Here is a 15,252-nt window from a genome sequence, read left to right as displayed (position 1 = left end):
CCACGAAAAAGTAATTTCGTGGCGCACCGAGGTTTGTGCGCCGTAGAAATTGTAAAACCAATGGTTGGGGGTGACGGGGTGTGGGGCCCACCAAGTTTTTGTGGCGCACCGTTTAGTAGTGCGCCACAAAATTAATCTATTTCTGTGGCGCACCGAGCTTCGTGCGCCACAAAATAAGTTTCTGTGGCGCACACAAAACGGTGCGCCACAGAACTAAGCTTCGCCTATAAGGGTTTTCCTACTAGTGCATATATGAATACCTGCTACGGATCATGCTTGATGCAACCAGTACATACATGATAACATGCTACAGATGTTTACCATGGCATGCCCTTTTATATTTTGTTGATGAACCTTTGTATTGCCCTGTTATCCTGCGTTGATGTTTACCAAGGCATGCTCTTTTGTATTTCGTTGATGAACCTCTGTAGAACATGAGCAGATACATGCCTACTAAAGCTTTATTGGTACATGTCTATATATTGTTGTATGAGGGGATTTGTGTAATGATTCTAAACTGCTATTTTGTTAGGTAGTACTATCAAGGTTTGATCAACTTCAAGGAGCAAGAACCAGGTGATGGTTGATCAACATGAACCTATTTTGTTTGGATCTTTAATTGCATCCGTATGCTGTGTTGTCACTAATTCGTATTCTTTTTGTTTTGCCAACACAGATCCAAGCTCTCAACATCAGTCATGGCAAAGACCGGTAAGAAGCGTGTAACATCCCAATTTTCAAAACAAGAAAGAAATGCAAATTCCCATTATTCAAATTTTGGAGCCAAAAAAAACTTAAATTGAATTGCTTTATGTGCATAGTGTTCATGCATGAAGGTTGTAATTTTTGCCATGATTATTTGTTTGAAGTGTTGAACATGTTCTAAACCCTAAACCTTGCTTTCTTCACAATCAAAGATAAAACAAAGAAATTAAATTAAATTAAAAAGAGAAGCATACGTGAGCTTATGGCTATTTTTGCAAATAGTGGCCTATGCAATATTTATTTTATCTAAATGGTTGGAAACCATTAAGAAACTTAACCTAATACTAAATGAACCCAAAATAATACAATTTGGGTCAAAGAAAATGAAAACAAAAGAAAAGAAATTACAAATATCATCACATATGAGCCTATGGCCATTTTTGTAAAACCTTAACCTAGGCCATGATTACTTTGTGTAAATGGTTTGAAAACATTTCTAAACTCAAATGAATACATTTTGGTCAAAGAAAATCAAAAGAAAAGAAAAGAAAATGAAAAATGCAAGCCACATATGATAATGGTCATATGTGACAATTTTAACATGTTACCCACTTTGAGCCCCTGTATTAAGAAATTTTTAAACTAAACTCTCTCAACTCCTTGCACCTCATCCAAGACCTCATCAAGGTGAACACATTTGGTGTTGACCAACTATACAATTTTTTTTTCATTTGCTTAATATAATCAAGCAAAGTTGCAACACCAAATCAGATTCAAGATCATACCCATTTTGATTTTTCTCAAACTAACTCCATTTTGCAAACCAAGACCACCAGGAGATGCCAAACATTATTTGAATAACACCCATAAAATAGTTTGGCAAAATTCAAAAATATTTCTCTTGCGGCCATTGTGTCGAGCACCTTATGTGCACTAACCTGCCAACTCCCTACACCCAATTATCCAGCATGTTTTAGACTAAACCATCACCTCTCTGGTCAACCTCAACTCCCTCTTGCACCCAGTGAGGAATGCCAAGTCTCAGAGACAATGATCATGCACGTTTTCATCGAGTACAGGACCATGCCGTGCATGTCATGCCACCCCCATGTCAACCCTCCTCTCCTCTCACTTCCAGCCCACCTCAGCATGTCCTTGACCTCCCTCTCTCCCTCCTGATCACGCTGGTACACGCCATCGACCGAGGAGACACGTGCAACGCCTAGAACACGACGTGCCCCATGACCCCCAGACCACGCCAGAGCGTGCCAGGACATGCCACGGGCACGACAGTGCACGACATCGCTCCATTGACTCCGCGCTCGCCTTGCCCTCTCCTCTCGCACACGCCATCACCATGACCCCAGCAACCGCCCAGACATCGCCATTGGCCCGCGCGTGCGCTGTAGTCGCCGTCACCGTCGACGCTCTCAGCCCCGGTACTGCGAGGACGACGACGTCGCCTGCGCGCCCCCGTCCACCTCTTGCTGCGCCATGACGCGCACTAGGACCGCCATGACGCCAGGAACAGCGATGCATCCTCGCCCATGCCCCTCCACCACTGTAGCCTCGTCGACGACGACGACCTGCCCGTGCCACGCTGCACTCTCACGCGCCTATAAAACGAGGACGCCCCGGCCTCAAATCCAGACACCATCTTGCTCCCCTCCTTCCTCTAGTTCTCCTCGACCACCTCCCCCTCCACATTATCGCAGGAGCCGCCCCAATTTCTCGCCGGAGCCCCGCCAGCACCCTGCAAGCTCGCCGTCGATTGGAGCCGTCCCAGGAGAAGCCACCGGTACCAGGAACCTCGCCATCGTCTTCCACGTCGAACGCCGCCGACGCCAACCCTCGCCGGCCACCGGTGAGCCCTCCGACCCCCTACGCTCGCCGCCAGTAGGGTTGCCTCTCGTCGGAGACGACGACGACTGTGTGCCGTCGATCTTGCATCTAATCCTGTGGCCCACTTTGAAACTTACCGTTTCGGGAATTAAACGTCGCTGACGAGCGGGGCCCGTTGTCAGGTGACATGGGCATACCCTTCGGGTACCCATTATTAGTATACCTGGCTCGGCCCAATATGGAGAACACCAAATATGGAGAAGGCCCAACAAGGCAACCCCAAGAAGTAGTCGACTAGGACTCTTGTAAAACCCTAGGCTGGTTGCATATATAAAGCTAGCCAGGGCACCAGAAATAGGGGGAGAATAGATCGACAACATAGCTCCGCCTACGGCGGCACCCTGTAAACACATCTATGATCATATACTGGATTGCTAGCAGCACGTAGGGATCCTCCACCGAGGGGACCCGAAGCTGGGTACGTCGTGTGCCTAATCTCGCTCCCGGAATCTCCATCGTCGCTCTCTCCCGAAACCCAAGTCTACAATACGTAGGCATTGCCGAGGTGTTCCCTCGTCAATTGGCGCCGTCTGTGGGAAGTCGCGATGACTGGATTTTGTTATTCGGGCGGGATCCTTCTACATCATCATCGGCCGATTCGTCCGATTCACGTTTGTCGATTTTCTCACGACAGACATGGCCGCGACCTCCTGTGTTCCCGTTACATCCGGCCTGCGCGCAGCTTCAAGACGCAAAGAAAAAGGGGCGTTCTGGCCAAACAATTTTTGGCAGCACCTACATAACCTTGTTCTCTACAAGGCACCAAATATCGGAAGCTACGGAGCAACTATTTGGCACGAAGAGCGACAAGGAAAAAATTGGTCGGTTTGGGTCAGATTGCGCGCGCCAACAACATAGCTACAGGATTCATCCAGAAAAGGCAAGGAGCAAGGAAAGATCAGCACATCAAATCGAGAGTAAGGGAGCATTAATTAGATCTTGGGGTTATGATCTGCAATAGCAAGGAGAGATCAGCAGCACAACACGCAGATAGCAAGGAAATTAGATTGGTAAAAAAAAAAGATGGGTTTCCACCCACGTGACGATGAAGTTGAAGACTAGCACTTTGCTACGAGGAACCGGCCGAACAAAGTCACAGTAGTTTCAATCAGATCGGAAAAAAGCTTCATTTACTTTGCCGCCTACAATTGCCACACATGAGGATCGGAACAAGCTTTGACTATTTCACCGCGAACAGTCGCCACACTCGAGGGTTCGCTTATGGCATCGCGGACTCGATATATTCGGGAGCTCACCCATAGCGGACTGATCACTTCATCGACTACTACTACATGGATCCGACATCCGATACAAAAATATCAGATCGCAATAAAACTTCGACTTCCGCTGCTGCGTCAATCCCGTTCGCCATGGCGCTCACTACGCTTGGGGAACTCATCCATCAAGGATTCGCCACATCTACTACGTCCACCGCTTCGACTGCGTCTGTCGGACGACCTACTTCCACGTCAACTCCGCCACACCCGATAAAAAAGCTAAGTGTTCCTTTTCCGAGAGTTAATTATTATTTACTTTCGCCACACCCGTATACTCGGGGGCTGTATCATTACATCATTAGAGAAAATTCACTTAACACTGAGGGCTGTACCATTACTTCGTTATCACAAATATATTCTGTTACTTGGTGAATTTCTTTTCTTTGGCTCTGGATATATCTTTCTCCGGCTAAGTGGAATTATTTTCTCCGGCTTCGTGAAATTATTGAGCTTAGTGGATTTCTTCGGCTCAGTGGATGTATTTTCTTCGGTTTACTGGATTTATTTTTTCGGGTCAGTGAATTTATTCGGATTCATCTATATGGATATTACTGGTTTACTCCTATACAATATTACCCGATGTGTTTCCGGGTCAATGGATTCATCTTCTATGGTATTACTGGATTTATTTTCTTCGGATCAATGGATTCATCTTCTATGATATCAGCGGATTCATCTTCTATGATTATTACTGGATTCTTCGGGCCAATGGATTCATCCTCTATGATATCGACGGATTTATCTTCAATATACGCTCTATATTTAATGGTGTAATCTTCAATATGGATTCATCTCAAATACTTCATCAGGGATTCATCTTCGTATATTATTGTCTATGGCTTCATCTTAAATGGCTTCACCAAATATGACGCCGCGACTCCATCAACTTATTTCGACGTCACGCCTAACGCTCGGGGGCTCGACAACGATTTCACCTCGGGTCACGACTGCGACACAACAATCATGACATCACCTCAGCAATGCTCGGGGGCTTGGCTATTTCTTCATCAACTTTCGCGACATCCACTTTTGCTATTTGGTGGTTTCTACTTTGGTTAGATTTATTATCTACACTCGAAGACTTCATCATGCATCGACTTCGTCGTGTCCAAAAAGCTAAGTGTTCTTTATATTTTGTACAAAGTTGATTATCGTTTACTTTCGTCGCACCCGACACTCGGGGGCTGCGCGGCATATATTCACTTTACATATCATCGAATCTGAGCATCTGACACCACATGCGAAAAAGAGAGTCAAAGAAAAGATAGAAAAAGTTTGTTTATTTGTGCATGAGAAAGAAAAATTCAAAGTATATAAGAGAGAACCCAACGAAATTGTCTTCAAAAGAGAACTCGACGAAATCTTCTTCAAGGAGAACCCGGCGAAATCTTCTTTAGGGAGGAACCCGACGAAATCTTGAGAGAACCCGATGAAATTTTGAGAGAACCCGATGAAATTGTTTTCTTCAAGGAGGAACCCGAAATTTTTTCCTCAAGGAGGATCCGACAAAATTTCCTGAAGGAGGAACCCGAAGTATTTTCCTCAAGGAAAACCCGAAGAATTATCCTCAAGGAGGACCCGAAGAAATATTTTCCTGAAGGAGGAACTCGACGAAATTATCATCAAGGAGGAACTAAAAAAAGAAGAAGAAGAGGATAGACAAATCTTCGGATCCATTGACTCGTCATTCGTTCTGAGCAAGAGCATTGGCAATGTGCCTGACGACAATATAGAAGAACCCAATATATTCGGCTGTCTCATCACGCCCGAGAAAAATATAGAAGAACCCGCAAAATGGGTCATTGCATCAGCCGAACAAGGCACTCGACAATATATTCTCAGAGCGCTAAAAGTCGCGAATAATCTATGAATGCCGCAAAACTCTGCGAAGGTAAGACCCCGGATCCGTTCTGAGCGGCGTGGCACCGTCTCTGACGTCGGTTTGCTACTTTTTTCCGTATCAACAGATACGAAGAAAAATCCTAACGGACGCGTTAGGTATCCGATAAAACATGACTGAGACTCAACAGAATGTTAAGACCTTAAGCGGCACCTGTCGAGTTAACACCAGTATCCCGGGATCATGTCCAGGGACGTGATCTTGAAGTAGGTTTTTGCGGATTGCCACTAGAGCGGTTAACTAGTACCTGATCCGTCAGATGAACTAGCCCCAATTACCATTATCCCTGTACAATATAGATATGGATGTCAAATAAAATTATCAACGGCCTGGAGTCGATAAAAAGAGGGGCTGCGCCAAGTTGTTTATCGAGTAGTACAACTTGAGCCTATGCCTAGGTGCGAGCACCTGCTCATAGGTTCGGGGGCTACTCTTATCGAGAGTATTGTTCACCCTCCCGATAAGATACAAGAAAGAGGAAAAATTGTGGAGTCAATTACAAGCAAGTTGAGCCTACACCCAAGTGCAAACACTTGGCTGTAGCCTCGGGGGCTACTCCCATCGGGAGCGCTGGTCGCGCACCCGATAGAAAATAACTTCGACAACATCTACGACAATCAAGGTTTGTAGACTCAACTCGATTCTACGACTCGAGTGGAGCCTACTCCCATCGGGATTGCTGGATTTCATTAAGTCCTCTAACAGGAGTCGATAAAAAGGGGGGCAGCGCCCAGAAGTACAGTCAAATTCTTTATCGAGTAGTACAACTTGAGTCTATGCCCAAGTGCAAGCGCTTGCCCATAGACTCGGGGGCTACTCCCATCGGGAGCGCTGCCGCGCACCAGATAATTTCAAGAATCGTCGACATCATCTACGCTACACATGATCTACGACATGGACCTCGCCTTGTACTTCTTCGACTTCGGAGATGGTTATGCTTGGAGTTTCTACGCAAGTCTTCGACTTCCCTATAAACTCGGGGGCTACTGACATGGGCATACCCTTCGGGTACCCATTATTAGTATACCTGGCTCGGCCCAATATGGAGAAGACCAAATATGGAGAAGGCCCAACAAGGCAACCCGAAGAAGTAGTCGACTAGGACTCTTGTAAAACCCTAGGCTAGTTGCATATATAAAACTAGTCAGGGCACCCGAAATAGGAGGGAGAATAGATGGACAACATAGCTCCGCCTACGACGGCACCCTGTAAACACATCTATGATCATATACTGGATTGCTAGCAGCACGTAGGGATCCTCCACCGAGGGGACCCGAAGCTGGGTACGTCGTGTGCCTAATCTCGCTCCCGGAATCTCCATCGTCGCTCTCTCCCGAAACCCAAGTCTACAATACGTAGGCATTGCCGAGGTGTTCCCTCGTCATCAGGCGGCCTGCTTCGCAAGACGCGCTGCTAGGCCGGCCTGCTAACCCCTCCCCTCTCTGGCCCATTAGCTTTTCCCGCGCGAGCCCACATATTTGAATTCGTTTATTACGTTTAAATAGAAATTCAATACTGGTGCTTGATTCAAATTTCAATAAAACAAAATCTACTGAGCCAAAATTGATGAATTTTATATTTCTGGAAAGCTTATGAAATTCTCTAGCAAACCCCACTGGTCTCAAACCCTAGTTCATTTTAGATCACTTGCAATGAAAATAACAAGTCAGTACCTTTTGAAAATCCGAACATTTATTAAAAATCAACCATAATGAATTTTGAGTTGATTCCAACGCTCAAAAATCACATTTCATATTGTCTATCTGAATATATAAAAATATGACCTGGTTGTTTCATATGATCATGGTCTAGATTGAAATAATGGCTATGTGGCTATTTCTAGCCCATTTAAATTATTTAAAAAATAGTATTTAAATTCTATGAGATGTAGCATCTCATTTAAATCATTTTTCTAAGTAATTCAATGTGAGGTGATGACATTAGTCTTCATGACCCCATATGTTATTACTTGAAAATAGTAGTGATTATATGGTATGAGAATTTTATCTCATTTAAATCAATTTCCCAAATGGTAAATATGAAGTGTTGACTTAGGTCAACATGATCTCATACTTATTATTTGAGGATATTAAACCTTAGTAATGTTCAAGGAGAGGAAATTATTCCTCAAAGGAAATAAATAGAAACCCTAATAAATATTTCAATGAGAGGAAATTACTTTCAAAGGAAATAAATAGAAACCCTAGTATGATGTTGGGTGATGATTGTGATGATAATAGATCATCTTGTGTGGTAAATAGAATACTTAAGAATTGCTTGGTGATTGTGTACCTCGTATTCATTTATAGACGCTAGTACTGAGTGCTACGAGGAAGAAGAAGTCTACGAAGAAGAAGAAAACTTTGATCACTACACCACTCAAGGCAAGCTATACTCTTGCAAGCTACCATAATACAAGCTCTACTAGAGCAAGGGACCATTAGAATATTATTTTGTGTTTAAGGATTCCAATCCCAAGTTTTTATCTTGCAAGCTTTTACTATTGGTTATCAAAGTTTATTTTGTTCATAGTTCACTTTGGTCTAGATATGAAGTACTACAAGAGCATCAAAGTTAGCCTAGAGAACTACAAGTTAGTTAGCACCCCTCCTGACTAGTTGCTAGTGCTAAAACTAAAATTGACTACTCTAGATGGGAACATGTGAATCAAATGACTTTGAAAACCTTAGAATGATGAGTCATACTATTGAAAGTTTTTAAGGTGAATATGACTTGTGAATGAAATGGTGAATTTGACAAAAACTGAAGGTTGGGTTCGGATGCGATACCATTCCAGTTTTAGAGTACCCCCACAATACCTGATCATGGGTAGGGCTTAACTGGAAATTTATGTGCTTTAGTATGTGTTCCCTCTAAACAAGCGTCATAGGGGTTATGCCGAGGCTGCCTCCGTTGAAAGTGAAATGACGTGAAATGAGGTGAATGTCCAAGCCCTGTGCAGTTCCCAGGATGGCGGTTTGCCATGGCTGGGAGGCAAGGCTCATGGGGAGAGGTGCCTGTATTAGGGTATGTAAGTGAAAGGTTATGGTTGGTAGTCCGCACACTGAGTGTGATAAATCAGGGCCAGTTACCCCTGACGGATTATTGCAAAGGTTGTGCAAAAAGTGTGCGACCTCTGCAGAGTGTAAAACTATTCGAATATCCGCGCCCGCGGTCATGGGCAGTTGAAAAGGCCATACTGTTCCGTCATCATACAATTTCAAAATGTGACATATGACTGGTGACTTGAACTTGAAAGGTGAATTTGACTTGATCGCAACAGAGTTGTGGGAATGACACTAATGTTCCCACTTGAGTTAGTTAGGCAAATAAAGAGTCTTTTACCACTAAGTGCTTATGAAATAAAACTGGCTTTATGCAAATGAACCTAGAGCTTAGAACCCCCTTACTATAGTTGATAGTGCTTACACTAGTATTAGTTTGCGAGTACTTTAAAATACTCATGGCTTTGTCCCTGGCTATTCAAATGGCCAGACTATGAAGAGGAGCACCAGTACCAAGATGATGGACAGCAGGACGTCTATGATAACGAGGACTACCTCCTGACGTCAAAAGTTGCCTGTGGAACATATGGACCGCTACTACGTTTCTTCCGCTGCATGTTTTGTAATTGATCATTAGATCAACTATTGTATTAAGAATGGATCATGTGATCCCTTGTTGTAAGATGATTATGGTTTGTAACGAATGATGTTCTGTGATATCAATCTATTATGTCTCGCAAAAACAATATTCCTGGGATTGCGAGGTATGGCATAATAGGCATCTCGACTTAAAAATCCGGGTGTTGACAAAGCGGGTGGCTGGTATGGAACTTCATCCTTGCTCATCATTGTGTCTAATGCTCATAAAATGGGAAGAAGCAGGTGGCTGGTAATTAAAGTTTAGTGTTCCAGTCTGAATAATTGTGCACATAAATAGTCTACCAGGATTAAATGAAACTAAAAGCTGGTACGTGCTATGATTAAATAATTTACCTTAGTTGTTTGAGTTGTCTTGGTCCCCTATGCATATCAACCATTCATCTAATGATTACATTTTTCTTATACATGTAAAGAAGCATCCCTCACCGAAATAGAGAAGATCAGGGCTACCACAATGATGTGGAACAACCGCATCTTACAGTCCCTAGGTATTCCCGCCGTAGTTTCAATGATTAGGAAGACACATGGTGGTCGAGGTGGTAAAGGTGGACGATGTGGTAGCCCACTTTCAAGTGATGGGTCATCTGCCATAACACAAGGCGAGAGCTCTGACTATAATCCGAGAGATGACCAAGTAGCGAGGAGGAGGAGGAGGTTCGGGCGAGTTTAGGGGAGGGAATTGTGCGAGTGCATACTCCTCATCATTGTTGGAGGGCTGGGATTACTTTTATCTGCTTGCTTATTTTTGTTTTGCTATAACCTATTATGTAATGCCATTGTTTTTGCTATTTGTACTAGGTATTGAATATTCACAAGAGTAGAAAGAAGAAGGCTGGTGTTAAAAAGCCAGCAGCCCCAAGGAGGAGTAAGAGGTTCCAAGAAACACCAAGTTCAATGCCTTCCGAAAGAGTGTTTGCTGATGCTCCAGGAGCGACAAAGAGGCCTCTGGAAGTTGTTCATGAAATTTCTCCCAAAAGAGTCTCCAGGAGGTCAGCGATGGAGGTGTCTGCAACCAATCAGGAAGATACCCCGCTCCGCATCAATCACAGAAGCTCAGCGCAGATGGATGAAGGGTCTCAGTCAATGGATGAAGAAAGTATTATGCGCAGGTCCCCAGTCCTACTGCAACTGCTGGCAGGGGTCATGAGCACTTTGACTCTGATGGCTTCCTTGATCCTGAGGTTGAATTCAGTGATGCAGACAAGTTTTCCTTTGGAAAGTTGTCCACGCTATCATCTGCATTTATTATCTTTCTAGACTCTTTTGGATGTGTGCTATTTTCTGACATGATCTTTGTATGTATGCTATTCAGATGCAACCGAACTATCTACTGTTGTGAAGCGTAAAAGGAAGGGCTGGAGAAGATTACCCAAGGGTTGGGAGCCAAGGTTACCATTGAGATTCCTGAAGGGATGAAACGTCCTGAGAAGCCTTTGTCGGCTGCCAAGTTTGCATCGGGGGGTGGATTGATTGCAAGAGACCAGATGCCAGTCTTTTCGCATTTCAAGGAGTACAAGAAGGACAAGAATATGTTGCCCAACTTCATTGGGAAAGTGAGGGTAATCTTCTTGATCACCAGTTGATTGGTTAACTGATAGGAGGGCTTGCTCTGATTGTTAAAAGCTCATGATAACTAACTTTGTGTCCTTTCCCTTGTTTGCTTTGTAGGAAAATTTGAACTTGGACACATACTCGGATGTCATCAAGAACGCTTGCTGTGACATCCTGAAGAACGTGACGAAGAACAGGCGCTACGTCCTCAAGAGGGATTATTTTGACAAAATGCCAGCAAATGAAGTCAGCATCAATTCCCCTACTAAGGGTGTCTCAGATGAAGAATGGCAAGCTCTCACCGCTCTGTGGGCAACCCCAAATCACAGGGTATGTTTTTGCTTCAGTGAAAGAAATGTATGCATATTGTTGTGACAGGGTATCTTTGTATGTATGCTAGAAATATTGCTCATCTTTATACTGTGCATATTGCTGGATAGCTTACATAATTGTGCTCATCTGCAGACTACATGTAAGAAGAACAAGGATAATCGTTCTGCGGTCAAATTTGCCCAGAAGACTGGCTCTCGGAGCTATGCAGCTCATATGTATGCAATTGTAAGAACCCTCTTTCAGAATTTTCTTTTGCAATTTACTCTTGTCTCCACAAGCTTATGTTCTGATTCTTGGTGAATATCATTTCTAGAGGGAGGAGCGCAATGGTGAAAAGCTTGATGCAATTGACCTTTTTAAGGTGACCCATCACAGCAAGAAGGATGGTTTCTCTGAGGAATCTAAAGCTGCAATAGTAAGTGACTTGTGCATTTCACAGATTTGAACCATTCTTGCACAATTGTACATGTTTGAACCATTCTTTTGGAAACTGATGTCCATGCCGTTATGGAAGCTGAAATGGCTATTCCTTTGCTAGAAGGCGCACCGCCAAAGTCTGATGTTGAGGTCGTTGCGAAAGTTCTTACCAAAGAGTGCCCCAAAAGCACATTCCTCAAAAACATTGGTCTTCAGTCTGGTTCTATTACCAAGCCGACTGCAGGTGCTGTATCTAGTCAAGTTCTTGATCTGGAGGATCAGCTCAAGAGATCACAGGACGAGAGTGCAGAAATGAAAGTGGAGTTGGCTGCCATGAAGAAGAAGTTAGAGGAAGAATTGGCCGCCATCAAGAAGAAGGCGGATGCTGCTGAAGCCGCACAGGCTGAATGCGACAAGGATTACTAGGCACTGCTCAAGAGGACTGAAGAAAACGATGCGGGGGTTGCTCAGATGTTGGCTCTGTTTGGAGCTAGATCTGCGGGGAATTATAGGGTTTTGCTGTGAAGGTGCTGTTGGTTCTGTGTCTTTTGGTGTGAAAAACTTGGTCTTATGTCCTGCTGGGTTGGTGTTTTTGTGCACCATGTTGGTGAATCTGTGAACATGTCAACATGTTGTGATCTTGGTCATTTTGATGAATCTGTGAACATGTTGTGATGCCGCTGTGAATTATGTGCTGCTGTGAACAGATTTGCAATGTTGGTTTTTGTATTTAGCTGCTGAATTTCATAATTTAAATGATGTGTAGTTGGGCTATTTGTTGTTTGTTAAAAGGCCAAGGCCCAAAGTAGCCTGGAAATATATGGGCTCTTAAAAGGCTACATCCCAACAAAAAATTGTTCAGAAAAGCAGGAATTAAAAAATGCTGAAAAAAGCAAAAGCCTGTAAAGTAACTGGACCCTAAAAAGGCTAGAGCACAAAACCGAAATGGACACCAAACATGCCGAGGCCCAAAACTCTAATGTACCTCAAAAAGGCCAACGCCCAATTCGACATGCTGCGAAAAGCACATGGCCCAAAAACAATTGGTAAAAAAAAGGAAATTAAAAATGAAAAAGACCAATAAAAATTGGGCTCGGCCCAACAAAGGAAAAAAATTAATAGTTGTTGGGCTTGGCCCATAAAACAGACTGAATGGACGGGGCTGATTTCAAATAATGATGTTTTCAAATCGTCACAATCTTTGCCATGACGGATTGCCTACGTGGCATAGCAGCGGTGCCAACGATGTTTTCAAAATGTCATAACAGTTATGACGTTCGTAAAATATCGCAATCGTTTGTGATGTTCTTAAGGGGACCGTCCCTCTTGACCATTACTGACGCTCATCTTTCGACGTTTTCAAAAACGTCACAAGAACGTCACAAACCGACTATTGTGATGATTCAGTGATGATTTTGGACCGTCATATTTAACCATATTCCTTGTAGTGTTCGTGCTGCGCTGAAACGTAGAGTTATGGGTCTCGCGGTTCTGGAGCACACCCGTAAGCGCCAAGCCTCGCGCATCAATTTCCTCCGGGAGGGCGATGCGAATACCAAGTTCTTCCACCTTAGGGTAAATTCGAGGCGGCGCAAGAATACAATCTAAAGGCTCAAGCGCAATGAGGGTTGGGCATCATCATACACTGACAAGGCACAAATCATTGATGAACACTTCTCCGCGGTTTTGGGCGCTCTTCCGACTCGCTCTCTAGACTTCAATCGGGAGGACCTAGACCCCTCCGTCGAGGACCTTGATGCACTAGGTCTACCCTTCTCTGAGGAAGAGATTCCAGACCATTATGTCCCTACTGCCTGACAAAGCTCCTGGCCCTGATGGCTACACCGTCGAATTTTTTCGCGCTTGCTGGCCCATCGTCAAGCACGACCTTATAAAGGTCATCGATGCTTTCTCCGAGCTTTCCATCAACAACATGCACATCATCAACGGCGCCAACATCGTCCTACTGCCCAAGAAAGAAGGGGCCGAGTTGGTCACGGACTTTCGCCCGATAAGCCTCATTCACATTGTCCCGAAGATCATCTCCAAGCATGGCCATGACACTGCAGCCCAAGATGAATGCCATCATTTCGCCGAGCCAAAGAGCCTTCATCAAGTCAAGGAGCATCCACGACAACTTCATGTTTGTGAGGAACGCAGCCCGTCGCCTTCACCAGAAGCGCTCCCCCGCCTTACTTATCAAGCTCGACATTGCCAAGGCTTTCGACTCCGTGCGTTGGGAATACATCCTGGACCTTATGCAAAAGCGTGGTTTCCCCAATCGCTTTCGGTCCTCGGGTCGCCTTGTTGTTCTCGTCTGCCACCTCTAGGGTGCTCCTCAACGGTATCGCGGGCAACACGATCCTCCATGGGCGTGGTCTTCGCCAAGGTCACCCACTGTCCCCCCTGCTGTTTGATCTCGCCATGGACCCCCTTCCGAGGATCATCGAGCTTGCCACGCAGTCTGGGATGCTTCAGCCGCTGCCTGGAAACTTCTTCAATTCGAGGGTCTCCCTCTACGCCGATGATGCTGTCATCTTCCTCAAGCCGGAGGCGCGCGATGTTAACAACCTTAGAGGGCTGCTGCAAAATTTCGGCGATTCAACAGGACTAAGACCAATGTGGAAAAGAGCTCGGTGGCTACCATTTGCTACGACGGGATCGACATTCCCACTGTTCTCGCAGGTTTCTCCGCCGCGAGGGCCTCCTTCGCCAAGTACATGGGCTTACCTATCACGCTTGGTCGGCTGTGTTGCATTCACCTCCAATCGTACATGGACAAGGCGCTGTCACGGCTAAACCCTTGGAAAGCCAAGTTCCTCAACATAGCGGGTTGTACGGATCTCGTGAAGTCCGTGTTAACCTTGATGCACATTTTCCTCCTTACCACACTCAAGCTCGACAAAGCCACCATGAAGGCGTTCGATAAAATCAGCCGCGGCATGCTGTGGGCCTGCAGTAGCTCGGTCAGTGGCGGGAAGAGCAAGGTCTGCTGGGCAAAGGTCAGCCGACCCAAGGAACTGGGGGGATTGGGAATTCTTGATCTTGAAAAGTTTGCTCGGGCCCTTCGGCTGCGTTGACTATGGCTTGAATGGACTGCACCGGGCAAGCCCTGGGTGGGCCTCGAAACTCCTAACGACGAGATGGACCGGAGCCTTTTCTGTGCAGCCACCAGAGTCACTTTGGGCGACGGCCACAAGGCTTCTTTCTGGCACTCATCCTGGCTGGACGCCAGACCACCGAAGCTCTTCGCCCCGCTCATCCACAAGGTGTCCGAAAGGAAAAACCGCACTATCCACGGCGCTTTGGCCAACAACAGATGGATTGCGGATGTTGCCGTTTCCACTTTCACCGTCAAGCACATGTCCCAGTTCATCACCCTTTGGGGCATGCTACAGGACGTTGCCCTCCTTCCGGGGACCACGGACGCGATCTCCTGGAACCTCACTACTGACGGTGTGTATTCCGCGGGGTCGGCCGCTCATTTTTAAGGGTCCACGTC

Source organism: Lolium rigidum, chromosome 3 (genome assembly GCF_022539505.1).
Source record: "Lolium rigidum isolate FL_2022 chromosome 3, APGP_CSIRO_Lrig_0.1, whole genome shotgun sequence".
In the NCBI taxonomy this organism is placed as follows: domain Eukaryota; kingdom Viridiplantae; phylum Streptophyta; class Magnoliopsida; order Poales; family Poaceae; genus Lolium; species Lolium rigidum.
This window is presented reverse-complemented; position numbering follows the sequence as displayed.